The sequence below is a fragment of the Suricata suricatta genome, chromosome 4, assembly GCF_006229205.1.
Source record: "Suricata suricatta isolate VVHF042 chromosome 4, meerkat_22Aug2017_6uvM2_HiC, whole genome shotgun sequence".
Classification (NCBI taxonomy): domain Eukaryota; kingdom Metazoa; phylum Chordata; class Mammalia; order Carnivora; family Herpestidae; genus Suricata; species Suricata suricatta.
Genome location: NC_043703.1, coordinates 149,587,799 through 149,612,142, shown reverse-complemented (window position 1 = coordinate 149,612,142; position 24,344 = coordinate 149,587,799). Strand labels below are relative to the sequence as shown.

At 39.5% G+C, this 24,344-nt stretch overlaps 1 long non-coding RNA gene across 1 annotated transcript; it reads left to right on the top strand.

The window, feature by feature from the left end:
• Positions 1–608: 608 nt before the first annotated feature.
• On the top strand, positions 609–23,927 carry LOC115289248. The gene is made up of 3 exons (XR_003907505.1): positions 609–820; positions 21,283–21,389; positions 23,817–23,927. It is a non-coding gene; the product is annotated as an uncharacterized LOC115289248 (long non-coding RNA).
• The last annotated feature ends 417 nt before the right edge of the window (positions 23,928–24,344 follow it).

Sequence of the window (24,344 nt, the reverse complement as noted above, 5' to 3'; positions counted from 1 at the left end):
GAGTTGAGGAGAGAAAAGGGAAGATAAGAACTAGAAAGAAGAATGAGAGGGAAATATGTGGCTGGAATAACAGGAAGAGGGCTCAGTGACACTGAATGGTGTTCACAATCTTGTTAGTTCTAGAATTAACTTAATCTTCCTGTTACTCTGTATACTTTGTTGGATTCAAAGTACATGTTTCATAGGATGGCAAGTTCCTGTTTACTTATTCTTTCTGACCTAGTTTTAAAAGGCTATTTAACCATTTTGGTAGGTTTCTTATAGCTGATATACCTCTGAGATGAGGTGAGGAATGGGTGGAAAGGGTGTCATGGTGGCTTCCTAAATCCAGTTCATGTGGAAGGACTGATAGGGGAAGCCTTCTCAAGCACTGAATCAAACGGAAAGCTCTTAGCAGGAGCAAAATAGGAGATGTTGCAATGAAAGGATTCACCTTTCAACCTCATGTTTGATATGGTTTTGGGAAAAAAACAGCATTCCATCCAAAAGTCAGGTCAAAAGCTTCTCCACACGTTGATTTCCCAATCCAGAACTGATAATATCAAATAAAACCAAGACCCTTGCCCCAAATGAAGGCATTAGTAAATATGGCTTTGCTCTCTTGGGAATTGTGTTTTCTCACATCTTTCTGAATTATTACTTTGCATCGAGACAGAAGTTTAATCTTTCCATTCAACTATATGGTGATGGAAGAGGCCAGTGGCTCCAGGGGCAGAAGAGGAGGCTGATATACCCTTGGGCATGGGAGAAATATTAGGCTCAAGAGCAGAGGTACTGGAACCAGACTGCCTGATCCGAATTTAATTCTGCTGCCAGCTCTGTAAGTTACATAAACTTTCTGTGCTTCATATGTGAAAGAGGGATAACATAGTTTTATCTCATAGGAATAAACAAGTTAATAGTTTTATCTTCTTAGGAATAAATAAGTTAATACAAGTGATGCACTTAAAACAGTGCCTTAGTCAGGGATTTAATAGGTCCTATAAGAAAAGAAATATTCATTTTCTAAATTCAGAGTTTATCTTGGTACATATTTTTTTAATGTTTTATTTATTTTTGATACAGAGAGAGACAGAGCATGAGAGGGGGAGGGGCAGAGAGAAGGAGACACAGAACTGAAAGCAGGCTCCAGGCTCTGAGCCAGCTGTCTGCACAGAGCCTGATGTGGGGCTCGAACCCACGAACGTGAGATCTGACCTGAGCCGAAGCCGGAGGCTTAACCGACTGAGCCACCCAGGCGCCCCTATTTTTTTCATTTTAATAAGGACTAGTGGCTTCACGAATCTTGAAACAATAGAACTGAAAGGAATGTTTATTTTACAGATCTGCAAAAAAGCCCAGAGTTGAGCTAAGGCTACATAGCTACCTTACGACACATTCAAGTCTTAAAACCAGACTTCCTGATTCTGGACCATTGCCCACAGTACCATACTCCTTCCCTAGAGGTGGATGTCCAGGGCCAAGGAAGTTCTATCAGAGCAGTTGTTATCATCAGAACTGCACCCCCCCCCGCCCCAAGGACTCCCTTGTCACTCCAAAGACAGTCTGAAGCCAACCCATTCATTCATTTATTCATTCATTTACTCACTCTGCACTGAGTTAGGCTACCCATAGAACGTAGAGAAAAGTAAAATACAGATGTTGTCCTTAAAGGACTTCAACTGAAATTGGGCAATAAGATAGGCAGAAATTAAAGTGGTACAATAATACACTTATTTATATAAGGTGAGGGGTATTAGAAGGCTTAGGCATCTTTTGCTATCAAACCAATCACATGTTCAATAAAGGAGCTTATGATAGGGTGAGTGAATTTATGAACAACTAAGGTAAATGAAGCAGATCTACAGTGAGTTGGGCTGTGTTTAATGTTTGCTGTAGCTATAGGTGTCAGAGGCTTCAAATTTCTGTCGTGTCTTTGTTTTTGTCTCCCCTGTTGTCCTGGGGTTCCCTAAGACCTCTTCCTCAGACAGAATCTTTCTTTGTGGTGGTGAGGGGTTGGGAAAGGGAAGGGCTCTGTAATGGTATGGTAGATCTCAGTGTTTTAATGTGCCTGGGTTCCTGGGATGTGACCTTCACGAGTGCTTCTTAGACCCCGCCCCTAATCCTTTAAGTAAAACAAGAAGGGTCCAGGGAGCTAGAGTCACAGCAGTGTACTTCTCCCAGATAGGATAAACCTGGTAAATAATTCCCTTGGAGAATAGGACTTTGTTAATAGAAGGAATTCTGGCCTTATTTAAAACAAAAAAGGAAAAGAAAAGGAAATTTCTTTATCACCTATCAGAGCTATGAGGTTATCTTTCTTGGCTCTTCACCGTGAGAACCTGGTGGGGTTCTGACAAGGAAAGCCCATGGAAGCAATAGAGACTTCTAAGAGCACAGACTCCCAGAGTCTATTTCTCTTCTACTAGTTCACACTCAGCTCTAGTGATTTGTCAAGATTACCATGAAAGTGTTCCTATTAAAGTATGGCTCCGGTGCTCCAGGTCAGCAGATCCCAGAATTCTCTGGATTCTGTTCTATGTCCAGTTTTCTGGGGGCTGTTTGCCCAGCAGCCTCAGCTCTCTCACGAGTCCAAGAAAAAGTAATTACTTTTTAGTTTGCTCAGTTTTGTGTGTGTGTGTGTGTGTGTGTGTGTGTGTGTGTGTAAGATTGGGAGTGATGACAACATCTACGCGTACGGCTGAACCCTCAAGGTCCAACTTCAGTTTTTTTTTTTTTGCATTTGCATATACAGCTATGCCAGCATCATTTATTGGAGAGACTATTCTTTCCCCATTGAATTTTTTGGCATTCTCATCAAAAATCATTAGGCCATAAATACCAGAATTCATTTCTGGACTTTCAATTCCACTTTTCAATCTTCATGTCTACTCTTTTTTTTTCCCTCCATAATATTTTATTGTCAAATTGTTTTCCATACAACACCCAGTGCTCTTCCCCTTAAGTGCCCTCCACCATCACCAGTTGTTGGAGAGGGTGTGGAGAGACGGGCACCCTCCTACACTGTTGGTGGGAATGTAAACTGGTGCAGCCACTCTGGAAAACAGTGTGGAGGTTCCTCAAAAAACTATCCATAGAACTCCCTTATGACCCAGCAATAGCATTGCTGGGGATTTACCCAAGGGATACAGAAATGCTGATGCATAGGAGCACATGTACCCCAATGTTCATAGCAGCAATGTCAACAATAGCCAAAACATGGAAGGAGCCTAAATGTCCTTCATGTCTACTCTTAGGCCAGGACGACACTTTCTTGTCTGCAGTAGCACTGTCGTCAGTTTTGAAATTGGGAAATGTCTCCTCCAAATCTATTTTTCTTTTTAAAGGTTGTTTTGGTTATTGCATTTCCATAGGGAGTTTAGGGTCATCTTGTCATTTTCTGAAAGAATCCACCTGAGATTTTGAAATGGACTGTATTGAATCAAAATCAACTTGGGGAGTTTTGCTATCTTAATAATACTGTCTTCCAATTCTTAAATATCAGATGTCTTTCCATTTAGTTAGGTCTTCTTTAATACTGCTCAGTGATATTTTATAATTTTAGGTGTACAAATATTATGCTTCCTGTGTTAAATGTATTCCTAAATATTTTATTCTTTTTAATACTACTGTAAATGGGATTGTTTTCTAAATTTCATTTTTGGATTGTGCATTGCTCATATATAGAAATAAAGTAATTACTTTTTAATTTTAATTGTTTTATTTGAGTAAAGTTAATACACGAACTTACATTAGTTTAACATGTACAGTATAGTGATTCAACAGCTCCAATCATTCTGCCACGGCCACCACACGTGTAGCTGCCATCTGTCGCCACACAATGCTATTACAGTATCAGTGACTATTTCCTGTGCTGTGTCTTTTATTCCCATGACTTACGAATTCCATAATTGGAAGTCTGCATGTCCCAGTCCCCTTCACCCATTTTCCTCATCCCCCTTCCCTTTCGGCAGTCAGTTCTCCGTATTTATGGGTCAGGTTCTGCCTTTTTGTTTGTTTATTCATTTGTTTTGTTTTTTAGATTCCACATAAGAGTAAAAAATATGGTATTTGTCTTCCTCTGTCTGACTTATTTCACTTAACATAATATCCTCTGGGTTAATCTATGTTGTCTCAAATGACAAAATCTCATCCTTTTTTATGGTTGTGTAATAGTCCATTGTATATGTGTGTGTATGTATGTATATACATGTTTATGTATACCACATCTTCTTTATCTGTTTATCTATAGATGGACACTTAGGTTGCTTCCATATCTTGGCCTCTAAATATCAATAGTCATATCTTAGCTATTGTAAATAATGCCACAATGAAATAGAGGTACATATATTTTTTTAAGTTAGTATTTTAATTTCTTTGGGTAATACTCTGTAATGGAATTATTGGGTCATATAGTATTTCTATTTTTATTTTTTTGAGGACCCTCCACACTGTTTTCCACAGTAGCTGAACCAATTTACATTCCCAACAACAGTGCACAAGAGTTCCTTTTTTTCCCACATCTTCACCAACATTTATTATTTCTTGTCTTTTTGATTTTAGCCATTCTAACAGGTGTAGGGTAATATCTCTAAATTGATTTTTTTAAATATTTATTTTTGAGAGAGAGAGAGCACAATAAGGGGGAGGAGCAGAGAGAGGGGGAGACTGGGGATCCAAGGCAGGCTCCATGCTGACAGCAGAGAGCCTGATGTGGGGCTTGAGTTCATGAACTGTGAGATCAAGACCTGAACCAAAGCCAGTGGCTTAACAACCTGAGCCACCCAGGTGCCCCTCTAAATTGATTTTTGTATGTGGATCTTGTATCCTGCAACCTTGCTGACCTTTTTTTTTTTTATTAGCTCTTATGATTTTGGAGTGCTTATTTTAAGGTGGTCAGTTAAAGCTTCTCTATGGTCCAGTGAAATTGGGACTTAAAATACCCACAATATTTACCTATTAGAACAATTGTTATAGTAAGAGAACACAATCTGTTTAAACATATTTTACTTAGTTTTTTAAGAGCCAGAGAGAGGAAGAGAGAGAGTGAGCGAGCAGGGGAGGGAGAGAGAGAGAGGGAGACATAGAATCTGAAGCAGGTTCCTGGCTCTGGGAGATCATGACCTGAGCCAAAGTCAGACGCTTAACCAACTGAGCCACCCAGGCACCTCAGAAAGCACAGCCTTAATAAGATGTTGATGGTAAGACAAACAGTAGCTAGAAAAATCATGTGGTCCAGATGACTTGTTTTTATTGTGAGCCTAACGTGAGCATGTTTATAGGCTGAAGAGGAGGAACAAGTGGGAGGAAAGAGATTGATATTTGAACAAAAACAAAATGGCTGGGATCCCTGGGTGCCTTGGTCAGTTAAGCATCTGACTTTTGATTTCATCTCAGGTCATGATTTCGTGGTTGTGGGGTTGAGCTCTGCCTCAGGCTCTGTGCTGAGAGCACGGGGCCTGGTTGGGATTCATTCTCTCTCTCTCCCCCTTCCTCCCTCCTTCCCTCCCTCCTTCCCTCCCTCCTTCCCTCCCTCCTTCCCTTTCAAAATAAACAAAAATCTTTAAAAAGAAGATGGCTGAAAAAGTGTCAAAGGAGTCAGAAGGGGGTGAGTTAAGTATTGGCACTGACTTTAGATACCTTAAGGTTTACCTTATGTTCATAGACTTTGGGAAAGGAGTCAAGGGTACAGATATGAATGAGAATGTGAACTCGAATGTACATTAAAACTGCTGACTTAACGCAAAAAGGTGATGGAGAGTAAGCTTGATGATTTCAATTTCTCTGTGACATAGGTACCTTGTGATCTGCTGAGGGGAGGATTTTGGGGAGAATGGCAAAGGTTTGGAACAGTTGTTGGGGAGGTTTGAAGAGCAGTCTGAATAAGAGCAAACCAAAGAAAGAGCCAATAGGTGTTGCTAAGGGACATGTGCATATATAAAGAAACATGTAAGTAATAATGCTGCATCAGTCGTGGGCTGGAGATTTACTGTACAGTTGCTGTAGCGGGGAAAGTATATTAACAAAAAGTTTCAAAGATACTGGTAAAGAATAATTGAGACAACCAGTCATGTTATCACCGACTAGGTTGGCAAGGGAGCTTTAGAAGGTACCCACAGAGCATGACAAAACTATAGAGTTAAGGAACTGGAGGTCCCTGCAGTCAAAAAGCAGGTTTAGTGGAAATAAAGGTACAATAAAAGTAGAAAGATAAGATGTCAAGACCCATAATAGAGGGGCACCTGGGTGGTCAGTTGGTAGAGTGTCCGGCTTCAGCTCAAGTCATGATCTCACAGTTCGTGGGTTCAAGCCCCGCGTCGGGCTCTGTGCTGATGGCTAGCTTGGGAGCCTGGAGCCTGCTTCAGATTCTGTATCTCCCTCTCCCTCTGACCCTCCCTTGCTTGTACTGTGTCTGTCTGTCTCTCAAAAATAAATTAAAAACATTAAAAAAAAAGACCCATAATAGAATAATGGAATTCAGAATTTCTGATGTGGTAAGGTAGTAAGATTCCAGGTGTGACTTGGCCAAGTAGAATGGAAGTGACAGCCACTGGGATTGTGGATGTACAAGTCTGTGTTTATGGAGGGCTCATTTACATGAACCTTGATATAACCCAGAATTACGATAGTAACTGGGGTAGAGAGAAAGATCCAGGTCCTATCACTGTCGATTAATGAAGAGTGGTAACTGGGAAGATGGTAGATGGCAGTAACAAAGTGAGGCAGAGGTTGGTATACCTGAGTGACCCAACCTCGTGGATTGAAGACATTTACCCAACATACCGGAGGGATGCAGCATTCCCATTAATAAGAGGGGCACATTCCGGAAAGATTCTTAAGGCAGGGGAGCATCGTAAGACAATGTTTGGGGGTGAAGTACGGAGTAGAAAAACTTAGCTTGATAACTCTGATTATATCCCATTAAAAATTGTTAATTTCCACTGTCCCTCTCTTCCTAGCAAGGACTGCTCTTTTACGGATGGGTACAGAAATGCAAGGAGAATTCCTGAGGAGTATGTAGCTTCTATTCCATCCATACTCTTGCTTGCTACTGAAGACTATATAAAGACATGAATCTAGATTTCTGACAGATCTTTCCAAGGAAAAATGCACATAATTTCCATAATTACATTCAACTTGGTACAAAAGAACCTAAATTCATATAATCACTTTTTATAACTGAGCTGTTACTTAGAGTGAAGTGAACAGATCTTAAGTGCAGTTTGGTGAGTTTTGACAAGTGCATAAGCCCTCAAGCTATAGAATATTTCCATTACACCAGAAAGTTCCCTGGTGACCCTTCCTACTCAATTCCTGCCCTTCTTGAGGCAACTACAGTTCCTGATTTTTAGCATCAAAGATTAGTGTTGCCTGTTTAGGACTTCATATTCATGGAAACACAGCAGGTACTCTTTTTTTTTTTTTTTTTTTTTTTTGCTTAGCAAGGTTTAAAGTTAGAATCGGGGGACTAAAGTAAGTCATTTTAATGGAAAATTCTCATTATTACTAAGGTGACTAAATTCAGACCAGAATAAAGGCAGGTGTGTGAAAGATCTCTGGTGTGTTTTTACCTCCTGTATAGTTTGCCAAGAAAGCCTAAGACAATTTTTAGTTAAGCATTATAGGAACTATCCTGTGGCCAAAGCCCAGTAGGCTTTGTGGCCCCATCACCTGAACTCCCCATTCCTGAACTGTTTGTCTCTGAAATGTATCAGAGGAAACAGTTCCTTTCTAGACCTTACTATACCTTCTGAGAGGGACAATAAACCTGCTATGTCCTTGGTAGGATGGTACTGTTTCTGTCTCAGGGCATTAAAAAACCCCTAGAATATATTCTACAATGTAATAATGAAATCCCAGCTTAAACATGATATCCTGGAATAGATTTCAAACATCTGGTTCAATGGAAACCAAAGTCTGAGCAAGTATCTGTCTCTTCTTTAAAATTGTGCTTACATATGTGGTGATGCTGTGGATGAAATGTTTGTGTCCCCTCCAAATTCATCTGTTGGAGCTCTGACCCCCAGTGGAATGATATTTAGAGATGAGGTGTTTTGGAGGTAATTAGGGTTGGAGGAGGTCATGCGGGTGGGGTCCTGATGATGAGATTAGTGCATTTATGAGAAGAGACCCAGAAAGTAATCTCTCTTTCCCTCTGGCCCTCTCTCTCTCTCTCTCTCTCTCTCTCTCTCTCTCTCTCTCTCTCTCTCTCTCCCTCTCCCTCTCCCTCTCCCTTCATTTGTCTGTATCTCACTCCCTCAATATTTCTTCTTCCTTCCGTTTCTCAATCTACTGCCCCTGCTTGCCATTTTCCCTCCTTCCCAAGAAAAGAAGATTTAGAATGAAGTTACCCTCTTGGACCCTCCAGTCTCTAGAACTTTGAGAAATCCATTTCTATTGTTTAAGCCACCCAGTGTGTGGTATCGTGTTCTGGCAGCCCACGCTGATTAAGACAGGAGGTAATATTTGTTAAACGCTAACTCTGTGTGGGACCCTCTGTCACATGTAATCTTTGAAATGGAACTAGGAGATAGGTATTAGTATCTCCATTTTTCCCGGAAGGAAAATTAAGCTCAGCATCACACAGCTGGTAAGCAATGACAGACATCATCGAATCACTCTCTGCTCCAAGGAAGTTGTGCCCATTTATTTTCTCACTAACAATCTTCATACACTTACTAATCTTCATAAATAAACCCCAACCCTTAAAATATTCCTGATGGTCTGTCTCACCCTAAGGTTTTGATCTCATTGCTTCCTTTTTTGAGCTTGTGGTTGAGAATGGTGACAGCTTCTGCAGCCACTGAAATATTGGCTTTGATCTCTCCATATCAGCACATACACACCCACAGGAGGATTCTTAGGGAAACAGAAGGGGGTGGGTTCTTGTACAGACAGGCAGTGGTGCCTTGGCAAGGGAAGGCATGATGGGCAACATTTAGAGAGACAGCTGGAAGGAGGAATATTCTTTTGCCTTGTCTCTGCTCACATTGGTCTAAGGAAGTCTTGGATTGGAGATGAGCTTAGGGGAGCTGAGATTGCTTTGGAATTGAGTGGTATGTCCCTAATACAACATACATTTTGACTAAAATCTGCCTACTAGGTAAGGAACTTAGGAGCAGAGCCCCACAAAATAGAGGCCTCAAAACATAAAACAAATAAAAAACAACTGAAGGAATACACATCAATGAAGCTAGGATCCCCCAGATCATCTTTTGCCTATTGCTTTCTCAGTGAGAAAAGTCGTGGCATCGGCCTGAGTCAGTAGGATAATGCCGTGATGCTGAAGGCTGTCTTGGATAGCTTTTACTAAGCTAGGAAGAGGTTGAACTAGTATTTGAACCTAGTCTCTTTCTCTCCCTTTCAGATTTATTGAGTTATAATTGACATAAAATTGTAAGATATTCAAAGTGTACACTGTGACAATTTGACATATGTATATACATTTTAAAAAGACTTCTCCCATATAGTTAATTAACACATCCATCACCTCACATATTTTTATATGTAATATACATTGTAATGTTATGTATATATTATATATATATATGGTGAGAACACTTAAGTTCTACTTTCTTAGCAAATTTTAATTATAAAACACAGTGTTACCAACTATAGTCACTATGTTATACATTAGATCATTACTCATTAAAAATTTTTTTTATGTTTTTCTTTTAAAATTTATTTTTGAGAGACAGAGAGACACAGTGCGAGCAGGGCAGGGTCAGAGAGAGAGACACACACACACACAGAATCTGAAGACAGGCTCTAGGCTCTGAGCTAGCTGTCAGCACAGAGCCCAACGCAGGGCTCAAACCCACAAACTGTGAGATCATGACCTGAGCCAAAGCCAGACACTTAACTGACTGAGCCACCCAGGTGCCCCAATCCTTACTCATTTTATAGCTAAAAGTTTATACCCATTTACCAGCCTCTCTCTATTTCTTACCCCGACCCCTGCCCACCCCCAGTCCTGGCAACTGCTTTTCTACTTTCTGTTTCTATGAGTTTGGCTTTCTTTTTAGATTCCACATATAAGTGATGCCATGTGGTATTTGTCTTTCTGTGTCTAACTTAATTCACTTAGCATTATGCCATCCATCTTTCAGCAAATGCTGTACGTTCCTTCATTCTCATGGCTGAACAATACTCCCTTGTGTATAATATCCCACATCTTCTTTATCCACTCATCTGTTGTTGGACACTTAAGTTGTTTCCATATCTTTGCTATTGTGAATAATGCTACCATGAACATGAGAATGTAAATATCTCTTAGATCGCCTGTTTTCATTTCCTTTGGATATATACCCTGAGGTAGGATTGCTGGATCATATGGTAGCTCTATTTTTAATTTTTTGAGGAATCTCCATGCTGTTATCCACAGCAACTGTACCAATTTACATTTTTACCAACAGTGCTAAGGGTTCCCCTTCTCCCCACAACCTTGCCAATGCTTGTTAGCTCTTTTCTTTTTGAGAAGAGCCATTCCAACAAGTATGAGGTGATTTTTTGTGGTTTTAATTTACATTTACCCAATGATTAGTGATGTTGAGCACCTTTTCATTATCCATTGGCCATTTGTATGTCTTCTTTGGAAAAATATTCAGTTCTTCTGCATATTTTAAAATCAGTGTTTGTTTTTTGCTGTTGAGTTGTGTGATTTCTTCATATATTTTGAGTATTAACACTTTGTCATATATGTGATTTGCAAATTGTCTTTTTAGGTTTTGATCATTTCTTTTGCTGTGTGGAAGCTTTTTTGTTTGATGTGGTGCCACTTGTTTATTTTTGTTTTTGTTACCTTTGCTTTTGGTGTCAAATCCGAAAGATCACTGCCAAGATTAGTGTCATGAACCTTCCCACTGATGTTTTCTTCTACGAGTTTTATGGTTTCAGATCTTAAATTTAAGTTCTTAATCCATTTTGGGTTGGTTTTTGTATATGGTGTAAGATAAGGATCCAGTATAATTCTTTTGCATGAGGTTGTAAAGTTGTCTCAGTTACCATTTGTTGATGAGACTATCCCCTCCTTACTGTATATTCTTGGCTCCTTTGTTATAGATTAAATTTTTTTAAGTTTATTTATTTTTGAGAAACAGCATGAGCAGAGGAGGGACAGAGAGAGGGAGACACAGAATCCAGACCAGCCTCCAGGCTCTAGGCTTTGGACTGTCAGCACAGAGCCCAATATGGGGCTTGAACTCATGAACAGAGAGATTGTGACCTGAGCCAGAGTCCAATCGGCTGAGCCACCCAGGTGCCCCTCCTTTGTTGTAAATTAAATTACCTTACTCTAGGTATAAGTTTATTTCTGGGTTCTTTGTTCTGTTGATCTATGTGCCCATTTTCATGTCAATACTATATTATTTTTGATTACTATAGCTTCATAATATATTTTGAAACCAGGAAATATGAAGCTAAATCTGATTTCTTTGATTATAAAGGTTGCATTCTTTGTATTATATAATTTTTCTGCTTTACTCGAAGGGGTTTCTTACTGTTCTGTAACATTGGCCCCAACAAGTATACAGGTAATTTTCTGAATTGCCCACAGCACAGCTGGGAAATATTTTTTAAAACAGTGATTGATTTATTCAGATTTTCAATTCCATCTTAGATCAAATTTAATCATTTGTATTATAGGAAATATATTCATTTCATCTAGGTTTTCCAGCAGATCAGTATAAAATTGCTGTACTCTCGTAATTTTCTTTTATCTTTTTATCATATGTAAAACTCATTCCTAATTTGGTGTGTGTGTGTGTGTGTGTGTGTGTGTGTTCTCTTTTTCCCTTGATTAATCTTGTGAAAAGCTTTTATTATATTCAATTAACAATGAAAAGAAAAACATAGGGGGAGTTTTGGGAGTTGACAAACGCCATCTATTTGATAAATATTTTTTATGCACTCTATGCCATGCAGTGATCCTAGTTAAATGCTGCTGATAGGTGGGGTGATCATAAGCCCCAATCTATGCCTATTTTCAGGTATAATAATTAATAGCACTCCTTTTACTCTCAAAAGTACACAGTCAACCTGCTGTTGGGTCAAATTAAAGTTGAAATGTACAAGTAGTGGCCTTGAGATAAATTTTGGTGGAGTGTTGAAGATGGAAGCCTGGTTGGCAGAACTTACAAAAATGGAGGACAACTGGAGACAGTAAGAGATGATTATGTTGAAGAGTTTTGCTGTAAGAGAGAGAAGAAATGAGACAGGAGGCAGAGGAAATAGAGCTGTTTGCTATTTTACCTGTTTCCACTTTTATTATTTTTATTTCTTCTTTCTACTAATTGGAGTTGTTTATTTTCTCACCTCTTAGGTTAATGTGTAATGCATGTGAAGCCATATAGATCTTTCCATGAACAAAACATATAGGTTCTGATATGGGGTGCTTTCATTTTTATTAATTTCTAAGTAATTTGAAATTTCAATTTTGACATTTTCTTTAATCGATGAATTATTTAGAAGTGACTTAAAATATCTAGATGTCTGGATTCAATTTTTTAAAAAATATTTCTAGTTTCAGGGCACCTGGGTGGCTCAGGCTATTCAGTGTCTGACTCTTGATTTCAGCTCAGCTCATGATTTCACGTTTTGTGAGTTCGAGCTCCATATTGGGCTCTGTGCTGACAGTGAGGAGCCTGCTTGGTATTCTGCTCTTATGCTTTCAAAATAAATAAAAATGAACTTAAAACTTTTTCTAGTTTTAATACACTATTTTCAATTAAGTGATCTATATATTTCTATATATATTTAAAATTTTATTAAACATTTATTAATTTTTGAGAGAGAGAGAGAGAGAGAGTGAGCATGGAATGGACAGAGAGAGAGGGAGACACAGACTCTGAAGCAGGCTCCAGGCTCAAGCTGTGAGCACAGAGCCTGACCTGGGGCTTGAACTCAAGAACTGCGAGATCATGACCTGAGCCAAAATTGGATGCTTAACCGAATGAGTCACCCAGGTGCCCTTCTATATATCATTAAAAAAATTTTTTTTACTGTTTTTATTTATTTGAGAGAGAGAGAGAGAGTGAGAGAGAGAGAGAGAGAGAGAGAGAGAGAGAGAGAGAGAGAGAGAGAGAGAGAGACAACATGAGCAGGGGAGGGTCAGAGAGAGAGGGAGACACAGAATCTGAAGACAGGCTCACAGCTCTGAGCTAGCTGTCAGCACAGAGCCTGATGCAGGGCTTGAGCCCGTGAACCATGAGATCATGACCTGAGCCGAAGCCAGACGCTTAACCAACTGAGCCATCCAGGTGCCCCTATATATCTTTTTAAAAAAGATCATTGTAATTTCCTTTGTGATCTTCTATAGGACCAATTTTTATAAATTTTAACTGAGTAAATGAACAAATTGTGTATTTTCTGTTGAGTATAAGTTCTATGCATATCTATTAGCATCAATTTGTTAACTATATTATTTAAGTACTCTATATTGTAACTCATAGTACATCTTAGTATGATACTTTAACAGACCTCTCAGATGTAGATTTGCTAATTTCCTTTTGTGATTTCATCAATTTTTCATGTACTCCAAAATGATGTTAGGAACATTTAAGTTCATGATTATTATATCTTCGTGGTGAATTATTTAAAATGTGAAATATCCTTTTAAAAACTTGTAATCTTTTTGACTTTCAGTTCTGTTTTGTGTGATATTGATGATGCTGTTAGCAGCTTTCTGTCAGTGATTGCTAGGAATATGTTTTCAAACCCGGAGTAATCAGTTTGGGCTTTCCTTAATAAGCTGTGCATGGCTGGATTCTTAAAATCCAACCTATTTTATCTTTTATAAAACATACTAATCCAATTCATATCTACATGTATTTAGACTTATTTCTGCCATGTCACTTTGTGTTTCAGTTTATCATTCTTTCTCTAATTTCCCTTCAGCCTTTCCATGGATAACTGGGATTTCCTTTGTTCCTCTTTTCATTTACTGGTTTGAAAACCATACACATCTTCTTTTTATGCTTCTGGAGGTTACACTTAAATTTTTATAATAAGTGGTTAGGTTTATACTTTCTCTAACAGCATGAGGTTACTCACTACCTACTAATAACTTTTGATGAATCTTCAAATGCTTTTATTTTTCTGAATTCTTCAGCATCCCTGCCTCCATCTTCTGCATCCCATGTTGACATGATCTTAATTTTGGCACCAGGATTTTTTTACACATATCTTTATTTTTTTATTTTGAGAGACAGAGACAGAGAGCGAATGGGGAAGGAGCAGAGAGAGAGGGAGACAGAATCTGAAGTGGGCTCCAGGCTCTGACCTGTCAGCACAGAGCCCGATGTGGGGCTCAAACTCATGGACCACCCAGGTGCCCCAGAATTTTGTTTTTAAAAGATAATTTTGGGATGCCTGGGTGGCTCAGTCGGTTAAGCATCTGACTTTGGCTCAGGTCATGATCTCATGGTTGGTGGGTTTGAGCCCCGCGTCAGGCTCTGTGCTGACAGCTAGCTCAGAGCCTGGAGCCTGTCTTCAGATTCTGTGTCTCCCCCTCTCTGACCCTCCCCTGCTCACTCTCTCTCTCTCAAAAATAAATAAAACATTAAAAAATTTAGACATTAAAAAATAATTTTAGGGGCACTTGGGTGGCTCAGTCATGATTTAGGCTCAGGTCATGATCTCAGGGTCGTGTGATCGAGCCCCATGTTGGGATCTGCACTGAACATGGACGTTGCTTGGGATTCTCTCTCCTTCTCCCTCTGACATCCTCCCCCAGACAAATTCAAAAATAAAATAAAATGAAAAATAAAAAATGATTTTATAATTATGTATCATTGAAAAAGCAGTTGTATTATTTTCCTGCTAACTACTGCAGCTCATGGATAAGTCTTGGATTCATTTTCTCTGCATATTTTCTAGTAGTTCTCTTAGCTCTCAGGCAGGATCTATTGCGTTACTGAGACTCTGACATCCCAGGCATTTGAAAAAAGTCTTACATCGTTCTCACATTTCATTAATATTATGTCTAAATATAGAAACTTAGATATGAACTTCTTTTCTTCCTGTGAAGTAAAGATATTATCCAATGTCTTTGCTTCATCCAGTACTGTTGATGAAACACCTAATGTCAAATCTGATGAGAATTACTGTTAATAGTCACTTTATCTCCCTCTCTGGAAGCTTCAGCAGCTTCTCTGTACACTTGTAGTCATCCTCATAGCTCAGAATATTGGCTAATGTTCTGAATGGTCATTACCTTTGTGTATTGACTGTGTGTGTGTGTGTGTGTGTGTGTGTGTGTGTGTGTTTATTTATTTTAATCCTGCTATATCTGGAGGACCATTTCAATCTGAAGATTTATCCTTCTTCAACTGTAAGAAGAAATTCCATTATTTCTTCAGATTTTCTCTCTCTTCTATTTTCATTGTTCTCTATTAGATAGATGCTATGACATTTGGAACTTTCCTTCATGTATCTTCAAGTTTTCAACTTTTCCTCACCTTGTGCTTCATTCCAGATATCTCATTTCCTTCTCAGCTGGGTGCATTCTTCTAATCCTATCTACTAAATTTTTATGTCAGTAATTATTATTTTTTTCTAAGGTTTATGTTTGGTTTGTTTTATACCAGAATGTTCCTGATTGTGATGTCATGCTATATCTGAAGACCTTGAATTGTTTTAAAGTCCTCTTCTTACCACTCTATTAATTTTTCATAGTCGTAATTCTTCTGTTGGGTTGTTATCTATTATTCATCGTGGCTTCATGCCAGATGTTGGTGATTTTGGCTACGGGCTCATCTTTGTGGTTTGGATCCCCTGTTGGAGTCTTTATACCTCTAGTCCCATGGCTAGCCATCAGTGAGGTATAGATGTAGCTATTGAGGTTTGTGTTCCATAATGTTTTCTGTGAGAATGGGAGAAAGGTGGCATGGATACTGGGTAGGATATCTTAGAAGCCTATATTCTGGGCGTAGTCATTCCCTCTAGGCGTTTTTAGGCTCTGTGCTCCTTGAGCGTGGGCTCTGCCCAAGAACAGCTTGAATGGATGCAGAGGATGACAGCGGGCTACCCCAGGCACAACCAGTGTAGGTGCCCCAGCTCGCTTCCCTGTCATTTGCAGTGAGTCCCTTCTCTTCAAGCCTGCCTTCCAGCACCTGGAGGCATGTGATAGCATTGGCGATGCCCCTATCTTCTGTGGCATACTGTCCATAAAGCTTCAGAACAAATGACGCTGCTGTTACCATCTTCAAACTAATCTTGTGTATTTTTAGACCCTCAGGAATTTTCATAATTTTGATTAGGTAAAAAGCTCTCTTTGAATTTACAGAATAAGGTATGTATTCTCATACTCAAAAAACAAATGTAAGGCTTAGAGTAGAAATATAGAGAGCTTTGGGGAAGGAGACAACATCACTGTTTGCAATTAATTTCCTATCTGGAAGGCAAAGCTTCCACTTTTACGTTAGGTTGTTTGCTTTTTTCTCATCTCTATTAGAGACAGTAAGCAATGGTTACTTATATTGTAAATATTTGTTACACATGCCTTAATTTTGCTTAAGGTCACTTCTGAGATACAGAAATTTTACATTTTTATGAGGACAAACCTGTCCATTTTTTACTTTAAGATTTCTGAACGTTCTGTTGTGCTCAGGAGGACTTCCTAATACATAATTAAAGCCCATTTTTATGAGAGTGCCTTTCAGTATTTCATGGTTTAATCTTTTGTGATTAGATATTTCATGTGTAGGTGTGGATCTATCAGGGTTTTAGTTTTGTGTTTCGTGTGAGATTTGGTGTGTGTCCCATTCCCTTTTCTAAGATGAAAGGTTTTGAAAAAATTTTTTAACATTTATTCATTTTTGAGAGACAGAGAGAGACAGAGTATGAGTCAGGGAGGGGCAGAGAGAGGGGGAGTTACCGAATTCAAAGCAGGCTACAGGCTCTGAGCTGTCAGCACAGAGCCCAACGCGGGGCTTGAGCTCCTGGGCCGTGAGATCATGACCTGCGCTGAAGTGGGATGTTTAACTGACTGAGCCACCCAGGCATCCCTAAGATGAAAGGTTTTTTTTAGTGCTAATGTCCTTCTCTGCTCTGTTACCTTATTTTAGGTGGGTAGGTGTGCAGGGGCAGTTAACATGTTTTAGTAGGTCAGAAAACCATAATGAATCAAGTTGGTATTTGATGGACTGGACTGTACAACACTCAGAGTTCTTGAACTTTGAGAGGAATGTAGCACCTGCCTGGGATTTGGGGAGGAGACAGTGTGAAGAAGTGTAGGTACATGAAGCCAGAGAAGCTGACCTTGGCAGAGAGTACTGTCTATTGAAACGAATTTCTGGTTTTCTCCTTGGACACATAGCTAGAGTCCGTCTCCCTGCCTCCTTCACGACAGCCAGGCGACTCCGTTCTCTCCAGTACAGTGTGAACAAGCCTCATGCAGCGCCCATTAAACACCTCTCCTTGTACTCCTTTTTGAAGCCTGGATATAAATGATGAGATTCTGGGAGATGGGGCCACAAGACGCAAGGATTCTAAATACATGCAAGGCTATGTGGAGGAGGGTTGCCTGCTGGCCAGAAACATCCTCTTTGGGCTAATCCGGAAGTGAGAAATAAGCTTCTTTGGTATCTCCCCAAATAAGACAGATGATTTAAGTGTCTGAAAGATATGCTGTATTGAGTTAGGGAAGTTTCCTTCCATCTCGACTTACTGTTATTTTAATCAGGAGAGGGTATTGTTTTATTTATTTTAGTTTTTTAAAGTTTATTTATTTTTGAGAGAGAGGGGGAGAGTGAATATGGGGGAAGGGCAGAGAGAGAGGGAGACACAGAATCTGAAGCAGGGCTCCGAACTGTCAGTTATAGGGCCCGAGGCCAGATTTGAACTCATGGACTGCGGGATCATGACCTGAGCCAAAGTCGTATGCCTGCCCCACTAAGCCACCCAGGCGCCCCTGTTGTTTTATTTTTTTAAAAATTGACATCTACTTAACTTTAGAGAAGAAGCTCATGGTTATTCCGGAGTATCTTAGAGATCTCATGCTTAAATCCCCCAATGTAATAAATTATAGTTAATACATTGAGTTTTGATTTAACAATATCACCATTATCTAATTTATTTATTTTTGCTTTTATTTTTATGAATTACTTTCTTCTACTTTTCTTGGTTTAATTTTGTGTTCTTTTTCTAATATCTTGAGTGCTGTTCATTTCAGGGCTGAGAAGTTTCCTATATTCCATGAGTACTGATTCATAATATTCTTTTATTATTTGCTAAGTGGTCTGTTAATTCTTAAAGTTCTTCATTAAATGACTTCTGTAATAAGAGCTGAAGTTGTGTGCCTTATGGCAGTCACTGGCCTGCAGGATTTTGAAGTGTTCTGGGCCATACTTTGCTTTTTGTAACTTATATCAGGGTAATGAATGAGGAGCTAAGGCAACACCACATTCCTCTATAATATGTTTGGTATTTTTGTGGTAGGGCTTTACCCATGCAAGATTCTTTATAGGTAATCTACTTCTTTTTCAGTACTAATTGGAAAAATGTACATATTGAACTATAGCTGTATTCAAACTTTTGAATTCTAAAATAACCAAAAATATGAAAGCCTTAAGCAATGAAACTTGGTATATTTCTATCTTTAAATATTGTAATGCCTATAGGTAAAAATGTATCTTATTAAAAGACATGGTGATTTAGGTTTCTTTATTATGTTTATCTTTAGAATTTGTTGCTGGATGGAAACCTAGTATGACCATAAAGTAACCTTTGCATGATTTGCTATGGGAATTTAAAGATGCATTTTCTTTTGTCTCCTTTGGTCATCTTATTATTAAAATAAAAGTTACATCTTTTTATGCACAGTGAATTTGTTCCTTAGGGGAGAATCAAGTATCATCTTTGGTCTATATTACTGCTGTTTAGAATATGGACTCTAGTGCTAACATTTATTAGCTCTCTGACATTTGGCAAGTTTCTTATTCTCTCTGTGCTTCTGTTTCCTCAAATGTAAAGTGGGGATAACATGGTCTCCACCTCATAGGTTTTCCCAAGGTTAAGAGTTCAAAATGTAACGTTCCTAGAACAGTCCTGGGGATGATGTGAGTTCTATGTATGTTAGCTATTTTTATGATAATCACAGATACCATCCCTAAAACCTTTTTCTTTTTGCTAATTTTTTCTCATTATTGAAGTGCCCTTTAAATTTGAGGGACACTATGGAAAGTGTCACAATCTTATCACAAACCCAGGATATAGGTATTAGTATGCTATATGAGGAGCTAGGAGGATGAAATAATTTTGAAATTCACATGAGGTACGTGACAGAATTGGGGATTGAACTTATGTCTCTCACTGGAGTCCACACTCTTTGCATTATGTCACTCAACCTGATGTCACCACTCTGTAAAATCCAGCACCGTAAACTTTTCCTGCCATCACCAAACCGGAGTTTCATCTTTTTTGGCGTGCCAAAAGTTTATACTTACAGCGCCAAGGTGCTGTGTCTGTACTCGTGTAAGACAGTAGAGCGCCCAGCACTGCTGACCTGGAGTAGTGGCCCTCTGCCCCTGCCTGACGTAGGGCATTCGCTCTTTGCAACCACGGAGAGGAGAATGCAGACATTAATGGTTTACTGCTGCTTATCTTAGTTAAACCCAGATAATTTGTCAATCAATGCCTAGCCTTTTGATTTTCCCTATGCCATAGTCCTCCCAGCCTTTCAAATGGGTGTTGACGATTCCCTGCCTCTCGCTCTCTGGGCAGTCTCTTGGATTGAAATCACTACGCAATTTCGTATGGGATTCCTGGAGTTCAGGAGTTCCTGGAGTGGATGGTTTCTGAGGGATTGACGAGAGAGGTAGATGCTAGAAGAATGCATCCTAGGCCTCAAACTGATGAAGGCTTTGATTGTGTCCATTCAAAAACCTATGCCCGGTCTAGGCATAGACCTGATGCCGTGATGAAGCCAGCCTTCTCCGGTCATTCTGATCCGTGTGCTCACTACTCCCTCCTCCCAGCTCTCAGAGCAGCCTCCATGACACCATTACACAGGGCTGCCCACTGGACTGGATTGTTGCACATATTTTCCAGTCTCTCCAATAAAATAGTAACTTCTATATCTTTTGTATTTGTACCCCTTACCCTCTGCTGAGTGTGGACCATATAGTGACCCTATCTTCTTTTTTTTTCATTATGCTAAAATATGCATAGCATAAAACTTAATATTTTAACCATTTTTCAGTATACAGTTTAGTGGCATTAAGTGCATTTACATTACTCTGCAACTAATCACCACCGTTCGTCTCAAGAACTTTCTCATTATCCCAAAGTGAAACTCTATACCCATTAAACAGCTCGCCATGATCCACCTCACCCAACCCTGCAATCATCATTCTACTTTCTGTTTCCAGGAGTTTGACTACTCATATGACAGTGACACCAGTCATATGATCTTTGTCCTTTTGTGTCTGCCTTCTTTCACTTACCATAATGTCTTTGGGGTTCCCCCATGTTGTAGCATGTATCAGGACTTCCTTCTTTTTTTTCTTTTTTTAAAATGTTTATTTTTTGAGAGGTTAGAGAGAGAGAGCACAAATAGGGGAGAAGCAGAGAGAGAGGGAGACACAGAATCTGAAGCAGGCTCCAGACTCTGAGCCTGATGTGGGGCTCAAACTCAAGAACTGTGAGATCATGATCTGAGCCAAAGTCAGACACTTAACTGACTAAGCCACCCAGGCGCCCCAGGACTTCCTTCCTTTTTAAGGGTGAATATGTATACACTGCATTTTGCTTATCCATTCATCCATGGTGGACATTTGGGTTTTTTTTTTCCACTTTTGGCTATTGTGAATAATGCTGCTATAAATGTTTGTGTGCAAGAGTCTGTTTGAACCCTTGCATTCAGTTCTTTGGGGTATATAACCAGTAGCAGAATTGTTGGATCATATGGTAATACTGTGTTTAATTTTTTTGAGGACGCTCTATACTATTTTCTATGGTGTCGTACCATTTTACATCCTTACCAGCAATACACAGGCTTCTGATTTCTGTACATCTTCCCAACATTGTTTTACCATTATTTTTCTGATTTAGTCCTCATGACAAGTGAATAACTATTACTCTGTCTGACATCTTTATTGTACTTCACTGTTGACAATTTTTTTGCATACATGAGCCTTTGGACCTTTATAATAATCTTTGGTGTAAGCATTATATTTATATGATTATATATAAATTATTTAGAGGTTGGTTTGGAGGTGTTTCAAGATCACCCAAGACCACAAAATAAATAAATTGAAGAGTCAAAAACATAAACTTTTTATTCCTGATTCTTTTTATTATTTGTAGAATTAAGCAGATGATACTCTGTTCATTGGAATCAAGCAAAAGGAAAACTCGAATATTGAGAAATTATTCCAAAAAAGGATACCTCCTATTCTCCCATATACCCTAAGGTATTAAAGAAAATAAATGGCTTAAATAAGTGGCAGAAAGGACTTAGGCTAGATATTAACTGGGTGGCTGATGTTGGTGAGACATTGAAAAAGATACCAAAGGATACTTTGAGATAATTAAAGTCCTGAAAAATGCTGTGTGTTGCGTTCCATCCCAGTACATGCCTGAGGTGCAGGAAGTGACTCAATGAATTCTTGTCAATTATTTGAAAGCAGGGGGGATAAACTGGATGTCTTCACATAGTTCCTTTGAGTGAATTCTCTGATTTATAGCAAAAATTCTACGGAATGTATCTGTACTACTCAGAAGTGGTGTTCTTTGGTGTTTGGAGATAGATCTTTGTTTTCTCGACCCCTTCATCCTTGCTCTCTGGAGAATGCAGTCTCCCTCACTCAATTGCACTTAAGACCCTTCATTCATCCGGGCCTCAGGGGAGAAGTCTGATATGCTCTGACTCACCTGGAGTCTTGAGCTACTACTGGGGCAGTTAAATTTCTACACGACTGTTAGTTTGGTTTCACTATGCTCCCCAGAGAGACTTGAAGGAGGGTTTCAGTGGGTTTATGGCTTGTCGGTGCTGTAGGATAAAGAAGGGACAAGGTAGTTGGTTTAAGACCGTAGAGTGCCTACTTTTCCAATGGGCTGAAACTGCTGACGTGGAGTAGTAATCACACTGCTCTTGCCTGATGCAGGACACAGTCTTTGGAACCGCAGAGTAGAGAACGCAGAGCAGGGGAGAGTTGTGAGTGATGACCCCATGCAACCAACTCTGTCACTGTGCATGTGAAAAGCCAGAATAGGTGTCAGTTATTTTTCTTTCACATTTCAGAGCTGGAAATTGAAGAATGAAACAGAAAGCAAGAAGAAAAAGGGAAGGGTGTGTGCCCATCAATCCCTGCTCCAGGGAGCCATTCCTTCTAAGTAGCCCTGCCTTCAGATGTCCCATAGGGTTTGCAGAGTTTACAGAGCAATTCAAGAACACTCTAGACCAAATATAATCTCAATACATACATGTAATTAAGGCCAAAAGAACTTGGCCTAGTACTTAGCTTATCCTTCTTGTCACTTACCAGGCCCAGAAAACTTCATATAATGTTAGGAAACACCCTTCTTGATCTGGGCTTTACCTCTGAGAGCAGGTAGCAGCTTCTGTAGGGATCTCTGATCAGTGCAAGATCAACACAAATCCACAAACCTCAACTGCTCTGTTTTCATCCACTGTAGATTGCTTTCTCTCTCATTTAATTGCCTGAATTTTAGTGTCTGTGATAAGAACTCAGGGGCAATATCACACACCTGTGGAATCCCTCCACTGATTGCAGGCTGCGCCCTGTAAGTGAGGAGAGCCGGATTCGGTCAATTGCGAGCGCAGGGTTCTGTTGGCACTGCCAGGATCTTTACAGAGAATGTCATGCTGTGCACACTCCCCTGAAGCTGGCCCCGTTTCACAATTTTTCACACCTATTATAATTTACCCCTATCTCGAACAAGGTCCCTGTCCAAGTACGCTTTGATGTTTTATGTAATAAGTTGCAGAATTCAGGATTTAAACATCAAAAGTAGAAATCCACATTTTTTTTTATTCTGCAAGATTTGGCATGTTCGTTTTTCTTTAATCACAACAGATTGTGGTGAACAAAATGTATTGTGGTGGATTATGAAAATATTTTTCCTTTTCCCTCCATTGTACACCCGAAACTAATATTACACTCTATGTTGACTAATGGGAATCTAAATAAAAACTTAACATTTTTTAAATGTTTTTATTTACTTTTGATACAGAGAGAGACAGAGCATGAGAGGGGGAGGGGCAGAGAGAGAAGGAGACACAGAACCGGAAGCAGGCTCCAGGCTCTGAGCTAGCTGTCAGCACAGAGCCTGATGCGGGACTCGATCCCACGAATGTGAGATCTGACCTGAGCCGAAGTTGGAGGCTTAACCGACTGAGCCACCCAGGCGCCCCTAAAAACTTAACTTTTATACAATGAAAATTTATTATATTTATGAATAAGATCAATGTTCTAAAGAATCTTTCCAGGTAGGGTGGGGGTTGTGGAGTCTCTGAGGGGTTTTGTGACATTGGGTCTTAGTCACTCCGTCACTTCTGTGATGAAGTGAAACACCATGACTTCCAGGTTGTCGGCTACATTGAGGTTTTATGACTGTACAAAAGGCCTGAATTTGTCATCATTTAACACAGATCTGTAGAGCCTGGGGGATGATTCTGGTATTAGCTTTACTGTTTCAAAACCCAGAATTTGGAGCTGGGATGTGCCAAGAAATCTCTACTTGAGTTGAAGGAAGAGCAGGTGGTCCTTCCGGAGGGGAGGAAGGAAGGGGGGATGTGTTATGAACTCTCTTGTGGTTTCTGCTTCAGTATTTTCCTCAGTGTGACTAACTAAAATGCTCTTTGTTCTTTGTTCCAGAGTAAGAGACATCCCTGCCACGCAGCACAGAGATTTATAACTCTGAGCAAAGGTTTCAACAAATACAAGTTCTTTACTCCAAAGTCCATCTATGTGTGCTCCCTGAAATAAAGAACAGAGCATTTCTGTCTGCTGGTCTCTAATCCCAGGAGCCTTGGCAGCAGAGGCTGGGGGAGTTCCAAAAGGTCTTCTTATAGCCCTGGAGATAATGACTGGCTCCAACAAGCTGGCGCCGTGTGGGGACACCCAGGGACCTTATTTATCTCTCTTTGTCTCTCTCTTTTTTTTAGGGCTGACATAGGGTCTGCAATGACATACACAGTCCAGAAAAAAAGACACTGTGTCTGTTCTAACTTTTACTTAAGTGGTATAAATGGAAAAACATAACTGAAAGATTTGTTGACAACACACTTCTTATCTGGACAATCCATTGTAATGTTGCAATTAAGAAGTTCTACTCACAGAAAAAGATTACACAAAAAGGGGGACAAAAAAAAGATCTGGGATTCAGTTTAATGACCTGGAACA